Genomic DNA, 14,287 nt, shown 5'->3' with positions numbered 1-14,287 from the left:
TGCGCACTAGCCTTCTGTCTCTTCCCCTCATGAACTTGCGTTGCTCAGGGTTGAGTTTGACAAGAACTTGATCCCCAGCTTTGAACTCAAGTGGCCTCCTCTTTTCATCAGCCCATTTCTTCATTCTGCTTGCTGCTTTTTCAAGATAGGCACGAGTAATGTCATGGTTTCTCTTCCACTCCTTAGCAAATTGGTAAGCCCTGGGAGACTTTCCTTCATAAGGTCCATCCACTGTGTGGGGCAACAGTGGCTGCTGTCCATTCACTATCTCAAAAGCACTCTTGCCCGTAGAGCTACTCTTCTGAGAGTTGAAACATAACTGTGCTACATCAAGAAGTTGCACCCAATTTCGTTGATTGGCATTGACAAAGTGGCGCAAATACTCCTCGAGCATACAGTTGAAGCGTTCAGTTTGCCCATCCGTCTCCGGATGGTAGCTTGATGAAGTATTAAGTTGTGACCCAAGAAGCTTGAATAACTCCGTCCAGAAGTTGCCAACAAAACGCGTGTCTCGGTCACTAACAATACTTTTAGGCACACCCCAATATTTGACAATGTGCTTGAAGAAGAGTTGGGCAGTCTCCTCCGCTGAAACATACTTTGGGGCAGCAATGAAGGTAGCATATTTGGAGAATCGGTCCACAATATTCAAGATAGTCCCGATATCCCCCACTTTAGGCAATCCAGTGATGAAGTCAAGTGATACACTTTCCCACGGACGTTTAGGCACGGGCAAAGGTTCAAGCAAGCCTGCTTTCTTCTTATGCTCAACCTTGTCTTGTTGGCAAGTGAGACAAGTGCGGACATATTCTTCAACATCATCACGCATTTGGGGCCAATAATATCCTTGTTTCACCAAGGCCAAAGTTCGTTCCCACCCCGGATGTCCTGCCCAAAGTGTATCATGGCACTCCCGAAGAAGTGTCTTCCTCAAGTCACCAGCCCTGGGTACAAATATACGGTTGCCTGTTGTCATAAGAAGTCCATCTTGCACCCAAAACTGACGAGTCTTGCCCATTTTGACAAGGTTCATAAGATTCTCTGCCATAGCATCCTTGTCTAGATGAGACTTGATCTTCTCCTTGAGGCTGGTTGAAATGGAAGTTAAGGAACATACATGATGGCACACGGCAAGCTCCGCCTTCCTACTTAGTGCATCAGCAACATGGTTGGTGGCACCGGCCTTGTATTCTAAGGCAAAATCAAACTCTGCCAACTTCTCTTGCCACCGGGCTTGTCGTGCGCTTAACTTGGGCTGTGTTAAGAAGTGGCTAACTGCTGTGTTGTCAGTCTTCACCACAAATCGGGAGCCCAAGATGTAGTGCCTCCAAGTCCTCAGACAATGCACTACTGCAAGCAACTCTTTCTCATGAGCTGCATATCTTCGCTCAGCATCATTGAGCTTCCTACTCTCATAAGCAATTGGATGGCCATCCTGCAAAAGAACACCACCCAAAGCGAAATCAGATGCATCCGTTTGTATCTCAAAAGCTTTACCTAAGTCCGGTAGAGCAAGAACAGGATCTCTCGACATGGCTTCTTTTAAGGCTTGAAAGGCTTGTTGGCACTCCTCTGCCCAAACATATGGCTTGCCCTTCTTTAGCAACTCTGTCAATGGGGAAGCTAGTCTTGAGTACCCTTCCACAAACTTGCGATAATAGTTAGCCAATCCAAGGAATGACCGCAACTCTGAGACATTTGCAGGTGGCTGCCACTCTTGAATAGCCTTGACCTTCTCTTGGTCCATTCTGATGCATCCGTGCTCAACAATGTGCCCTAGGAACTTAATCCTCTCTTGGGCAAAAGAACACTTCTCCAGCTTGACATAAAGCTTGTGTTCTCTCAGCTTGGTGAGGGCCTTCTGAAGATGCTCCACGTGCTCTTCCAAAGTGGAGCTATAGATTACAATGTCATCCAAATATACCACAACAAATTGATCCAAGTACTCTTGGAAGACTTCATTCATCATGGTGCAGAATGTTGCTGGGGCATTAGTCAAGCCGAATGGCATGACAAGAAACTCATAAGAGCCATAACGTGTAACACAAGTAGTTTTAGGCTCGTCTCCCTCGGCAATCCTTACTTGATAGTACCCCGACCGAAGATCTAGCTTAGTGAAATACTTTGCTTTGCTCAATTGATCAAATGAATCTGCAATAAGAGGAAGGGGATACTTGTTCTTGATGGTCAGCTTGTTGAGTGCCCGATAATCCACACATAAGCGAAGACTACCATCATGCTTCTTTTGAAATAAGACAGGTGCACCGAATGGGGCCTTAGATGGCCTGATAAAGCCTGCTTCCAATAACTCTGTAAGCTGCTTCCTTAACTCATTCAACTCAGGAATAGCCATTCTATATGGTGCACGAGCTGGTGGTTTTGCCCCTGGCACTAACTCGATAGCATGATCCACCCCTCGACGTGGAGGCAACTGTTCAGGCATAACATCAGCAAATTGCCTTAAGATCTTCTTGACTACGGCTGGGACAGGAGTAGAATCAAGAGCTTCATTCAACTTCAATGCTGCAACCCAAGTTTGCTCCCCATGCCTGACACCCCTCTTGAGTTGCATAGCTGAGACAAACCGGTCACTGTTGTTGGTGGCCATAGCAGGAATGAGACATGGCTTATCCCCCATGACACACATACTGTTAGAATAAGGCATGACTGCCGTCTTCGTAGTTCTCAAGAAATCCAACCCAAGGATGGCTTGGAAGTCATCCATGGGCACTGCGGTGAAGTCTACTCTTCCTTCCCAACTGCTGACTTTCAAATGAACAGATTTTGCAACCCCATAGATAGGCTGCGCTGCCGAGTTAACCGCCTTGATGCGGCTGCCATCCTTCTCTAAAGATAGCCCAAGTCTTTCGACTTCAGTCCCCGCAACAAAGTTATGGGTGGCCCCGGTGTCAATCAACGCACGAAGGGGCTTCCCATTGATCTTTACATCCACAAACATCAAACCTTTGCTGGATGACTTACTCTTGTTCAACTTGCCTGCTGATTCCCCACTATACATGGGTTTCTTCCCTTTGCCTTCATCTCTAGACTCTACAAGTTGTTTGGGATCTGAATGGTTGCCCACTTTGCCACTCTTGGCATTCTTCTTAGGCCTGCCTGTAGGAACTTTCTTTTCCATAGCATTCATCATATGAAAGGCTCCCACTCTAGAGCCAGCTGCCTTAGAACCCTTGCCACTTCGTTTAGACCGCACATCCTCTTCCTCACTATCATCCTCGCTTGGTTGAGAGACATGGTCAGACACAGTTGCTAGAGCATTCAAGGCACGCTTTTGTGGACATTCAGATAACCGGTGTGGCCCATTGCATAAGAAACAAGAGATAGGGCCTTTTGCTTTGCTTGTAGAGAATTGTTGAGGGGCTTTTGTCTTGTCACCATAGCTCTTCTGTTGCCACTGTCCTCCACCCGAATGGGTTTTGGATGTAGAAGTGTTGGCTCCCCCACTCTTGGGTTTGCCATAGCCTTGGGACTTTCCACCTCCCCTATTCTTGCGCGGGGAACTACTCTCCCGTTGCTTAGGTTCGGCGTAGTCCGTAAGGCATTCAGCTGCTGCTTGTGCATGGGCTAAATCTTGCACTCTTTGCCTTTGAAGTTCAACTCTGGCCCATGGCTTCAATCCCTCAAGGAAGAAGAAGAGCTTGTCTTTCTCTGACATATCTTTGATGTCTAGCATAAGCCCAGAGAATTCTTTCACATAATCTCTTATAGTGCCGGTGTGCTTGAGATCCCGCAAAGCACGCCGGGCATTATACTCAACATTTTCAGGGAAGAATTGGAGTTTAAGTTCATGCTTCAGTTGCTCCCAAGTCTCAATTGTGCATAAGCCTCGTTGCATCTCATCATGTTTAGTCCGCCACCATAACTTGGCATCACCGGACAAATACATTGTGGCCATAGAAATCCTTGTCTCCTCAGCATCGGCTTTCACAGCTTTGAAATATTGCTCCATATCAAAAAGAAAGTTGTCTAACTCCTTGGCATCTCGGGCGCCACCGTAGGCACGGGGCTCGGGCACACGCGCCCTAGTGAATTCCATGCCACCACTAGGTGCATTGCCAAAGGCACGGGTAAGAACACCAACCCGGCCACTAAGGTCTTCAATCTCCAGCCTGAGTTCAGTGACAACATCCTCAAAATCTTGTCCATGAGTAGGGCCATGAGTTCGCTCAAGATCATAAACCCGTTGCTCAAGGGTGGCTAATGAAGTTGCCGTGGCCTCCATATTGTCCATACGCTGCTCCAAGAGCTCAATTCTCTCCTTTTGCGATGGTTGACGGCTGCCAGCACCCTCCATTTAGAAAGCCAATAATAGAGAAATCCAAATAGACTGGGCTCTGATACCAACTGTCACACACTGGCAATGCGGAAGCCTTGCTGAAGATAACCAAGTGTGTGTGGCGCTAGTTAACACTCTTCACTAGCCCGCCAAGAATGCTCGAAAGGTTTGCAAAGACAAGCAAACACAATATTAGTCCAGTCGATGAGCCACAAGATTGGAGACAAGCCACAATATAGCAATCAACAAGCTAAATTTAAAGTAACAACAACTGAAAGGCTATGCACAATGTAAAAGGCGAAATGAACTTTTCATTACTCAAAAGAAAGGCATTACAAAAGTTGAACAATGCACAAAAGTGCTACAAGAGTTGTCTTACCATGTACAAGGTTGGGGTACATTAAGGCACAAGTGGTTTGGTTCAACACTTGGGTACCCCCTCCTTCTAATAGCTTGTTAAGCGCTTTTCTATCTGACACGAGGAAACATCCATTATGCTTGAGGAGTCATAATGGATATTTAAAAATAATACAAAAATAGAAAAATTACAACTCTTGGACTCAAAACACCTTTGCTACTAAGGTATTTACATAAAAATTTACAAGGCAAAAAGATTACATTTGACCCTCTAAACATTGGCCTAAAGTTGCTACTTGGTGGCTAGCTTGCTTCATGGCATGTCTTGGACTTGCACCAACAACTTCTTAGGCATGGCTTTGGCTCTCCAAAGGGCACAAATGTGTGTGGCATCAAGGTGTTGACCCTTGGATGGGCGCACCTTGACACCGTGGCATGGCATGCTGCTGGCCTTGGCCTTGGCATGGCATGCTGCTGGCTTTGGCTGGCCTGCCTTGGCCGTGGCATGGCATGCTGCTGGCCTAGGCCTTGGCATGGCATGCTGCTGGCTTTGGCTGGGCTGCCTTGGCCGTGGCATGGCATGCTGCTGGCCTTGGCCTTGGCATGGCATGCTGCTGGCTTTGGCTGGGCTGCCTTGGCCGTGGCATGGCATGCTGCTGGCCATGGCCTTGGCATGGCATGCTGCTGGCTTTGGCTTGCCTGCCTTGGCCGTGGCATGGCATGCTGCTGGCCTAGGCCTTGGCATGGCATGCTGCTGGCTTTGGCTGGGCTGCCTTGGCCGTGGCATGGCATGCTGCTGGCCTTGGCCTTGGCATGGCATGCTGCTGGCTTTGGCTGGCCTGCCTTGGCCGTGGCATGGCATGCTGCTGGCCTAGGCCTTGGCATGGCATGCTGCTGGCTTTGGCTGGGCTGCCTTGGCCGTGGCATGGCATGCTGCTGGCCTTGGCCTTGGCATGGCATGCTGCTGGCTTTGGCTTGCCTGCCTTGGCCGTGGCATGGCATGCTGCTGGCCTAGGCCTTGGCATGGCATGCTGCTGGCTTTGGCTGGGCTGCCTTGGCCGTGGCATGGCATGCTGCTGGCCTTGGCCTTGGCTTGGCATGCTGCTGGCTTTGGCTGGGCTGCCTTGGCCGTGGCATGGCATGCTGCTGGCCTTGGCCTTGGCATGGCATGCTGCTGGCTTTGGCTGGCCTGCCTTGGCCGTGGCATGGCATGCTGCTGGCCTTGGCATGGCATGCTGCTGGCTTTGGCTGGGCTGCCTTCGCCGTGGCATGCCATGCTGGTGGCCTTGGCCTTGGGGCTGGGCTGCCTTGGCTGCGGTTCTTATCACTAGACGTGCGTTGCGTGCGAAGGCGTGCAAAGGCGTGCGCGACCATGCGCGCAACACGCGCACCGTGGTCAAAAGACCACGCGCGCGGTATTCGCACAGGCCACGCTGCCCACGCCGCGGGCATGCCAGGCCGCCCAGGCCGTGCGCATGCCATGCCGTGCTGCCCAGGCCGGCTGCATGCCAGGCCGCCCAGGCCGTGCGCATGCCATGCCGTGCTGCCCACGCCGCGGGCATGCCAGGCCGGCTGCATGCCAGGCCGCCCAGGCCGTGCGCATGCCATGCCGTGCTGCCCACGCCGCGGGCATGCCAGGCCGGCTGCATGCCAGGCCGCCCAGGCCGTGCGCATGCCATGCCGTGCTGCCCATGCCGCGCGCATGCCAGGCCGCCCATGCCCGCGCGCATGCCACGCCATGCTGCCCAAGGCCGCGCCCAGGCCGCGCAAGGCCGCGCCCAGGCCGCCCAAGGCCGCGCCCAGGCCGCGCAAGGCCGCCCAAGGCCGCGGTCCAGGCCGCCCAAGGCCGCGGCCGAGCCGCCCCAGGCCGCAGCCCAGGCCGCGGTCGAGCCGCAGTGCATGTAACCCAAGGCCGCAGCCCAGGCCGCGCCCAACATGGGGCGTACCTGCCACTGCCTTGCCCTGGGCAAGGGAGGTGCCCCCCCCTTATAATAGCCTGTTAAGCCCTTTTCAATCTGGCAGGAGGAAACATGAAGCATGTTCGAGGAGTCATAATGGAGTTTTTTTAAAAAGTAATGGTTTTTTGCCAAAACTTTCAACATGAAAGTTGTAGGAAATAATTTAATACACCATAAAAAAAATTAAAAAAAATATTTTTTTACAGAAAATATTTTATTTTAATTTATTTCGATATTAATACTTAAAAAATAATAAAAATTAATAAAAATAGTCAAAAAATTATGGAAAAATTCCCATAATTAAAGGATGATTCACTAGTAATTATAGAAATTATTAAATTATTTTTTTCATTTTTTTTATTTTATTTTGATTTTTTTATGCCAAATAAGGGCTTTAAAAATTCGAAAAGCTCCAGAAAAATTGCAAAAAAATAGGGAATGACATTTAAAATTGATTGTAGTGCATTTTTAATTGTGTTGCACGGTTTGGGTAAGATTATAAAAGAATCATGTTCAAAAAGATCGATCGAGGCGGTGGCACGCCATGGCCTTGGCCTTGGCCTTGGCCTTTGCCCGCGGCCTTGGCCTTTGCCTTGGCCTTGGCCATGCCTTGCACAGGGACTTGGCCTTGCCCACTGCCTTGGCCTTGGCTTTGGCCTTGGCCTTGGCATGGCATGGCATGCTCGCCGAGGCCGTGGCATGCCTTGCTGCTAGCCAAGGCCGTGGCGTGGCATGCTCGCCCAGCCCGTGGCATGCCGTGCTCGCCCAGCCCGTGGCACGCCATGTTGGCCCAAGGCATTGGCATGGCATGCCGGCCAAGGCATGCTGGCCAACGCTGCACAAGGCGGTGCCATGGCATGGCATGCTGACCAAGACCGTGCCATGGCATGCTGGGCGAGGCCGGGGCATGGCATGCTGGCCGAGGCCGTGGCTTGCCATGCCGCCACGGCCGTGGCATGCCGGGCAACGGACCGGCATGGCCCAGCCCGTGGCACGCCATGTTGGCCCAAGGCATTGGCATGGCATGCCGGCCAAGGCATGCTGGCCAACGCTGCGGCACGGCGTGCTGGACAAGGCGGTGCCATGGCATGGCATGCTGACCAAGACAGTGCCATGGCATGCTGGCCGAGGCCGTGGCATGGCATGCTGGCCGAGGCCGTGGCTTGCCATGCCGCCACGGCCGTGGCATGCTGGGCAACGGACCGGCATGGCATGCTGGCCGTGGCGGTGGCACGACATGCTGGCCAAGGCAGTGGCATGGCATGTAGGCCAAGGCTAAGGCATGGCACGCTGTGGCATGGCACGCTGGCCAAGGCAGTCGCAAGGCATGCGGGCCGAGGCCGCGGCACGGCCCGCTGGGCAACGCGGTGGCATGGCATGCTGGGCAACGCCGTGGCAAGGCATGCGGGCCGAGGCCTTGGCATGGCATGCTGGCCGAGGCCGTGGCATGGCATGCGGGCCGAGGCCGTGGCATGGCATGGCATGCGGGCCGAGGCCGTGGCATGGCATGCGGGCCGAGGCCGTGGCGTGGCATGGCATGGCATGTTGGGCAACGCCGTGGCAAGACATGCGGGCCGAGGCCGTGGCATGGCATGTTGGGCAACGCCCTGGCAAGCCATGCGGGCCGAGGCCGTGGCGTGGCATGTTGGCCAAGGCTAAGGCATGGCACGCCGGGCAACGCGGTGCATTGGCATGCTGGGCAGCGCGGTGGCAAGGCATGGGGGCCGAGGCCGTGGCATGGCATGTTGGGCAACGCCGTGGCAAGACATGCGGGCCGAGGCCGTGGCATGGCATGCGGGCCGAGGCCGTGGCACGACATGTTGGCCAAGGCTAAGGCATGGCACGCCGGGCAACGCGGTGGCATGGCATGCTGGGCAACGCGGTGGCAAGGCATGCGGGCCGAGGCCGTGGCATGGCATGTTGGGCAACGCCGTAGAAGGGCATGCGGGCCGAGGCCGTGGCATGGCATGCGGGCCGAGGCCGTGGCATGGCATGTTGGGCGACGCCGTAGCAAGGCATGCGGGCCGAGGCCGTGGCATGTCATGCGGGCCGAGGCCGTGGCATGGCATGCGGGCCGAGGCCGTGGCATGGCATGTTGGCCGAGGCCGTGGCAAGGCATGCGGGCCGAGGCCGTGGCATGGCATGTTTGGCAACGCCGTGGCAAGACATGCGGGCCGTGGCATGGCATGGCATGCGGGCCGAGGCCGTGGCACGACATGTTGGCCAAGGCTAAGGCATGGCACGCCGGGCAACGCGGTGGCATGGCACGCCGGGCAACGCGGTGGCAAGGCATGCGGGCCGGGGCCGTGGCATGGCATGTTGGGCGACGCCGTAGCAAGGCATGCGGTCCGAGGCCGTGGCATGTCATGCGGGCCGAGGCCATGGCATGGCATGCGGGCCGAGGCCGTGGCATGGCATGTTGGGCGACGCCGTAGCAAGGCATGCGGGCCGAGGCCGTGGCATGTCATGCGAGCCGAGGCCGTGGCATGGCATGCGGGCCGAGGCCGTGGCATGGCAAGTTGGGCGACGTCGTGGCAAGGCATGCGGGCCGAGGCCGTGGCATGTCACGCGGGCCGAGGCCGTGGCATGGCATGCGGGCAGAGGCCGTGGCATGGCATGTTGGGCGACGCCGTCGCAAGGCATGCGGGCCGAGGCCGTGGCATGGCATGCGGGCCGAGGCCGTGGCATGGCATGTTGGGCGACGCCGTAGCAAGGCATGCGGGCCGAGGCCGTGGCATGTCATGGCATGTTGGGCGACGCCGTAGCAAGGCATGCGGGCCGAGGCCGTGGCATGGCATGTTTGGCAACGCCGTGGCAAGACATGAGGGCCGTGGCATGGCATGGCATGCGGGCCGAGGCCGTGGCACGACATGTTGGCCAAGGCTAAGGCATGGCACGCCGGGCAACGCGGTGGCATGGCATGCGGGCCGGGGCCGTGGCATGGCATGTTGGCCAACGTCGTAGCAAGGCATGCGGGCCGAGGCCGAGGCCGTGGCACGGCATGCGGGCCGAGGCTGTGGCATGGCATGTTGGGCGACGCCGTAGCAAGGCATGCGGTCCGAGGCCGTGTCATGTCATGCGGGCCGAGGCCGTGGCATGGCATGCGGGCCGAGGCCGTGGCATGGCATGTTGGGCGACGCCGTAGCAAGGCATGCGGGCCGAGGCCGTGCCGTGGCATGCGGGCCGAGGCCGTGGCATGGCATGCGGGCCGAGGCCGTGGCATGGCATGTTGGGCGACGCCGTAGCAAGGCATGCGGTCCGAGGCCGTGGCCTGTCATGCGGGCCGAGGCCGTGGCATGGCATGCGGGCCGAGGCCGTGGCATGGCATGCGGGCCGAGGCCGTGGCATGGCATGTTGGGCGACGCCGTAGCATGGCATGCGGGCCGAGGCCGTGGCATGTCATGCGCGCCGAGGCCGTGGCATGGCATGCGGGCCGAGGCCGTGGCATGGCAAGTTGGGCGACGTCGTGGCAAGGCATGCGGGCCGAGGCCGTGGCATGGCATGCGTGCCGAGGCCGTGGCAAGGCATGTTGGGCGACGCCGTAGCAAGGCATGCGGGCCGAGGCCGTGGCATGTCATGCGGGCCGAGGCCGTGGCATGGCATGCGGGCCGAGGCCGTGGCATGGCATGTTGGGCGACGCCGTAGCAAGGCATGCGGGCCGAGGCCGTGCCGTGGCATGCGGGCCGAGGCCGTGGCATGGCATGTTGGGCGACGCCGTAGCAAGGCATGCGGTCCGAGGCCGTGGCATGTCATGCGGGCCGAGGCCGTGGCATGGCATGCGGGCCGAGGCCGTGGCATGGCATGTTGGGCGACGCCGTAGCAAGGCATGCGGTCCGAGGCCGTGGCATGTCATGCGGGCCGAGGCCGTGGCATGGCATGCGGGCCGAGGCCGTGGCATGGCAAGTTGGGCGACGTCGTGGCAAGGCATGCGGGCCGAGGCCGTGGCATGGCATGCGGGCCGAGGCCGTGGCAAGGCATGTTGGGCGACGCCGTCGCAAGGCATGCGGGCCGAGGCCGTGGCATGTCATGCGGGCCGAGGCCGTGGCATGGCATGCGGGCCGAGGCCGTGGCATGGCATGTTGGGCGACGCCGTAGCAAGGCATGCGGTCCGAGGCCGTGGCATGTCATGCGGGCCGAGGCCGTGGCATGGCATGCGGGCCGAGGCCGTGGCATGGCATGCTGGGCGACGCCGTAGCAAGGCATGCGGGCCGAGGCCGTGCCGTGGCGTGCGGGCCGAGGCCGTGGCATGGCATGTTGGGCGACGCCGTAGCAAGGCATGCGGTCCGAGGCCGTGGCATGTCATGCGGGCCGAGGCCGTGGCATGGCATGCGGGCCGAGGCCGTGGCATGGCATGTTGGGCGACGCCGTAGCAAGGCATGCGGGCCGAGGCCGTGCCGTGGCATGCGGGCCGAGGCCGTGGCATGGCATGTTGGGCGACGCCGTAGCAAGGCATGCGGTCCGAGGCCGTGGCATGTCATGCGGGCCGAGGCCGTGGCATGGCATGCGGGCCGAGGCCGTGGCATGGCATGTTGGGCGACGCCGTAGCAAGGCATGCGGGCCGAGGCCGTGGCATGTCATGCGGGCCGAGGCCGTGGCATGGCATGCGGGCCGAGGCCGTGGCATGGCAAGTTGGGCGGCGTCGTGGCAAGGCATGCTGGCCGAGGCCGTGGCATGTCATGCGGGCCGAGGCCGCGGCATGGCATGCGGGCCGAGGCCGTGGCAAGGCATGTTGGGCGACGCCGTAGCAAGGCATGCGGGCCGAGGCCGTGGCATGTCATGCGGGCCGAGGCCGTGGCACGTCATGCGGGCCGAGGCCGTGGCATGGCATGTTTGGCCACGCCGTGGCAAGACATGCGGGCCGTGGCATGGCATGGCATGCGGGCCGAGGCCGTGGCTCGACATGTTGGCCAAGGCTAAGGCATGGCACGCCGGGCAACGCGGTGGCATGGCATGCTGGGCAACGCGGTGGCAAGGCATGCGGGCCGAGGCCGTGGCATGGCATGTTGGGCAACGCCGCAGCAAGGCATGCGGGCCGAGGCCGTGGCATGGCATGCGGGCCGAGGCCGTGGCATGGCATGCGGGCCGAGGCCGTGGCATGGCATGTTGGACGACGCCGTAGCAAGGCATGCGGTCCGAGGCCGTGGCATGTCATGCGGGCCGAGGCCGTGGCATGGCATGCGGGCCGAGGCCGTGGCATGGCATGTTGGGCGACGCCGTAGCAAGGCATGCGGGCCGAGGCCGTGCTGTGGCATGCGGGCCGAGGCCGTGGCATGGCATGTTGGGCGACGCCGTAGCAAGGCATGCGGTCCGAGGCCGTGGCATGTCATGCGGGCCGAGGCCGTGGCATGGCATGCGGGCCGAGGCCGTGGCATGGCATGTTGGGCGACGCCGTAGCAAGGCATGCGGGCCGAGGCCGTGCCGTGGCATGCGGGCCGAGCCCGTGGCATGGCATGTTGGGCGACGCCGTAGCAAGGCATGCGGTCCGAGGCCGTGGCATGTCATGCGGGCCGAGGCCGTGGCATGGCATGCGGGCCGAGGCCGTGGCATGGCATGTTGGGCGACGCCGTAGCAAGGCATGCGGGCCGAGGCCGTGGCATGTCATGCGGGCCGAGGCCGTGGCAGGGCATGCGGGCCGAGGCCGTGGCATGGCAAGTTGGGCGGCGTCGTGGCAAGGCATGCGGGCCGAGGCCGTGGCATGTCATGCGGGCCGAGGCCGTGGCACGGCATGCGGGCCGAGGCCGTGGCACGTCATGCGGGCCGAGGCCGTGGCATGGCATGTTTGGCAATGCCGTGGCAAGACATGCGGGCTGTGGCATGGCATGGCATGCGGGCCGAGGCCGTGGCTCGACATGTTGGCCAAGGCTAAGGCATGGCACGCCGGGCAACGCGGTGGCATGGCATGCTGGGCAACGCGGTGGCAAGGCATGCGGGCCGAGGCCGTGGCATGGCATGTTGGGCAACGCCGCAGCAAGGCATGCGGGCCGAGGCCGTGGCATGGCATGCGGGCCGAGGCCGTGGCATGGCATGCGGGCCGTGGCCGTGGCATGGCATGTTGGGCGACGCCGTCGCAAGGCATGCGGGCCGAGGCCGTGGCATGGCATGTTTGGCAACGCCGTGGCAAGACATGCGGGCCGTGGCATGGCATGGCATGCGGGCCGAGGCCGTGGCACGGCATGCGGGCCGAGGCCGTGGCATGGCATGTTGGGCGACGCCGTAGCAAGGCATGCGGGCCGAGGCCGTGGCCGTGGCATGGCATGCGGGCCGTGGCCGTGGCATGGCATGGCATGCGGGCCGAGGCCGTGGCATGGCATGTTGGGCAACGCCGTGGCAAGGCATGCGGGCCGAGGCCGTGGCATGGCATGATGGCCGAGGCCGTGGCATGTCATGCGGGCCGAGGCCGTGGCATGGCATGTTGGGCGACGCCGTAGCAAGGCATGCGGTCCGAGGCCGTGGCATGTCATGCGGGCCGAGGCCGTGGCATGGCTTGTTGGGCGACGCCGTAGCAAGGCATGCGGGCCGAGGCCGTGGCATGTCATGCTGGCCAAGGCCAAGGCATGGCATGGCATGGCATGCGGGCCGAGGCCGTGGCATGGCATGTTGGGCAACGCCGTGGCAAGGCATGCGGGCCGAGGCCGTGGCATGGCATGATGGCCGAGGCCGTGGCATGCCATGCTGGCCAAGGCTAAGGCATGGCATGCCGGGCAACGCGGTGGCATGGCATGCTGGGCAACGCCGTGGCAAGGCATGCGGGCCGAGGCCGTGGCATGGCATGTTGGGCAACGCCTTGGCAAGACATGCGGGCCGAGGCCGTGGCATGGCATGGCATGTTGGGCAACGCCTTGGCAAGGCATGCGGGCCGAGGCCGTGGCATGGCATGCTAGCCGAGGCCGTGGCATGGCATGTTGGGCGACGCCGTGGCAAGGCATGCGGGCCGAGGCCGTGGCATGGCATGCGGGCCGAGGCCGTGGCACTGCATGTTGGGCGACGCCGTAGCAAGGCATGCGGGCCGAGGCCGAGGCCGTGGCATGGCATGTTGACCGAGGCCAAGGCATGGCATGCCGGGCAACGCGGTGGCATGGCATGCGCGGCCGAGGCCGTGGCAAGGCATGCGGGCCGAGGCCGTGGCATGGCATGTTGGGCGACGCCGTGGCAAGGCATGCGGGCCGAGGCCGTGGCATGGCATGCGGGCCGAGGCCGTGGCACTGCATGTTGGGCGACGCCGTAGCAAGGCATGCGGGCCGAGGCCGAGGCTGTGGCATGGCATGTTGACCGAGGCCAAGGCATGGCATGCCGGGCAACGCGGTGGCATGGCATGCGCGGCCGAGGCCGTGGCAAGGCATGCGGGCCGAGGCCGTGGCATGGCATGTTGGGCGACGCCGTGGCAAGGCATGCGGGCCGAGGCCGTGGCACTGCATGTTGGGCGACGCCGTAGCAAGGCATGCGGGCCGAGGCCGAGGCCGTGGCATGGCATGTTGACCGAGGCCAAGGCATGGCATGCCGGGCAACGCGGTGGCATGGCATGCGCGGCCGAGGCCGTGGCAAGGCATGCGGGCCGAGGCCGTGGCATGGCATGTTGGGCGACGCCGTGGCAAGGCATGCGGGCCGAGGCCGTGGCATGGCATGCGGGCCGAGGCCGTGGCATTGCATGTTGGGCGACGCCGTAGCAAGGCCTGCG

This window comes from Camellia sinensis, unplaced genomic scaffold (genome assembly GCF_055761805.1).
Source record: "Camellia sinensis isolate YWXY unplaced genomic scaffold, ASM5576180v1 Unanchor6, whole genome shotgun sequence".
NCBI classification, from domain to species: domain Eukaryota; kingdom Viridiplantae; phylum Streptophyta; class Magnoliopsida; order Ericales; family Theaceae; genus Camellia; species Camellia sinensis.
Note: the sequence above shows the minus strand (reverse complement) of the source record.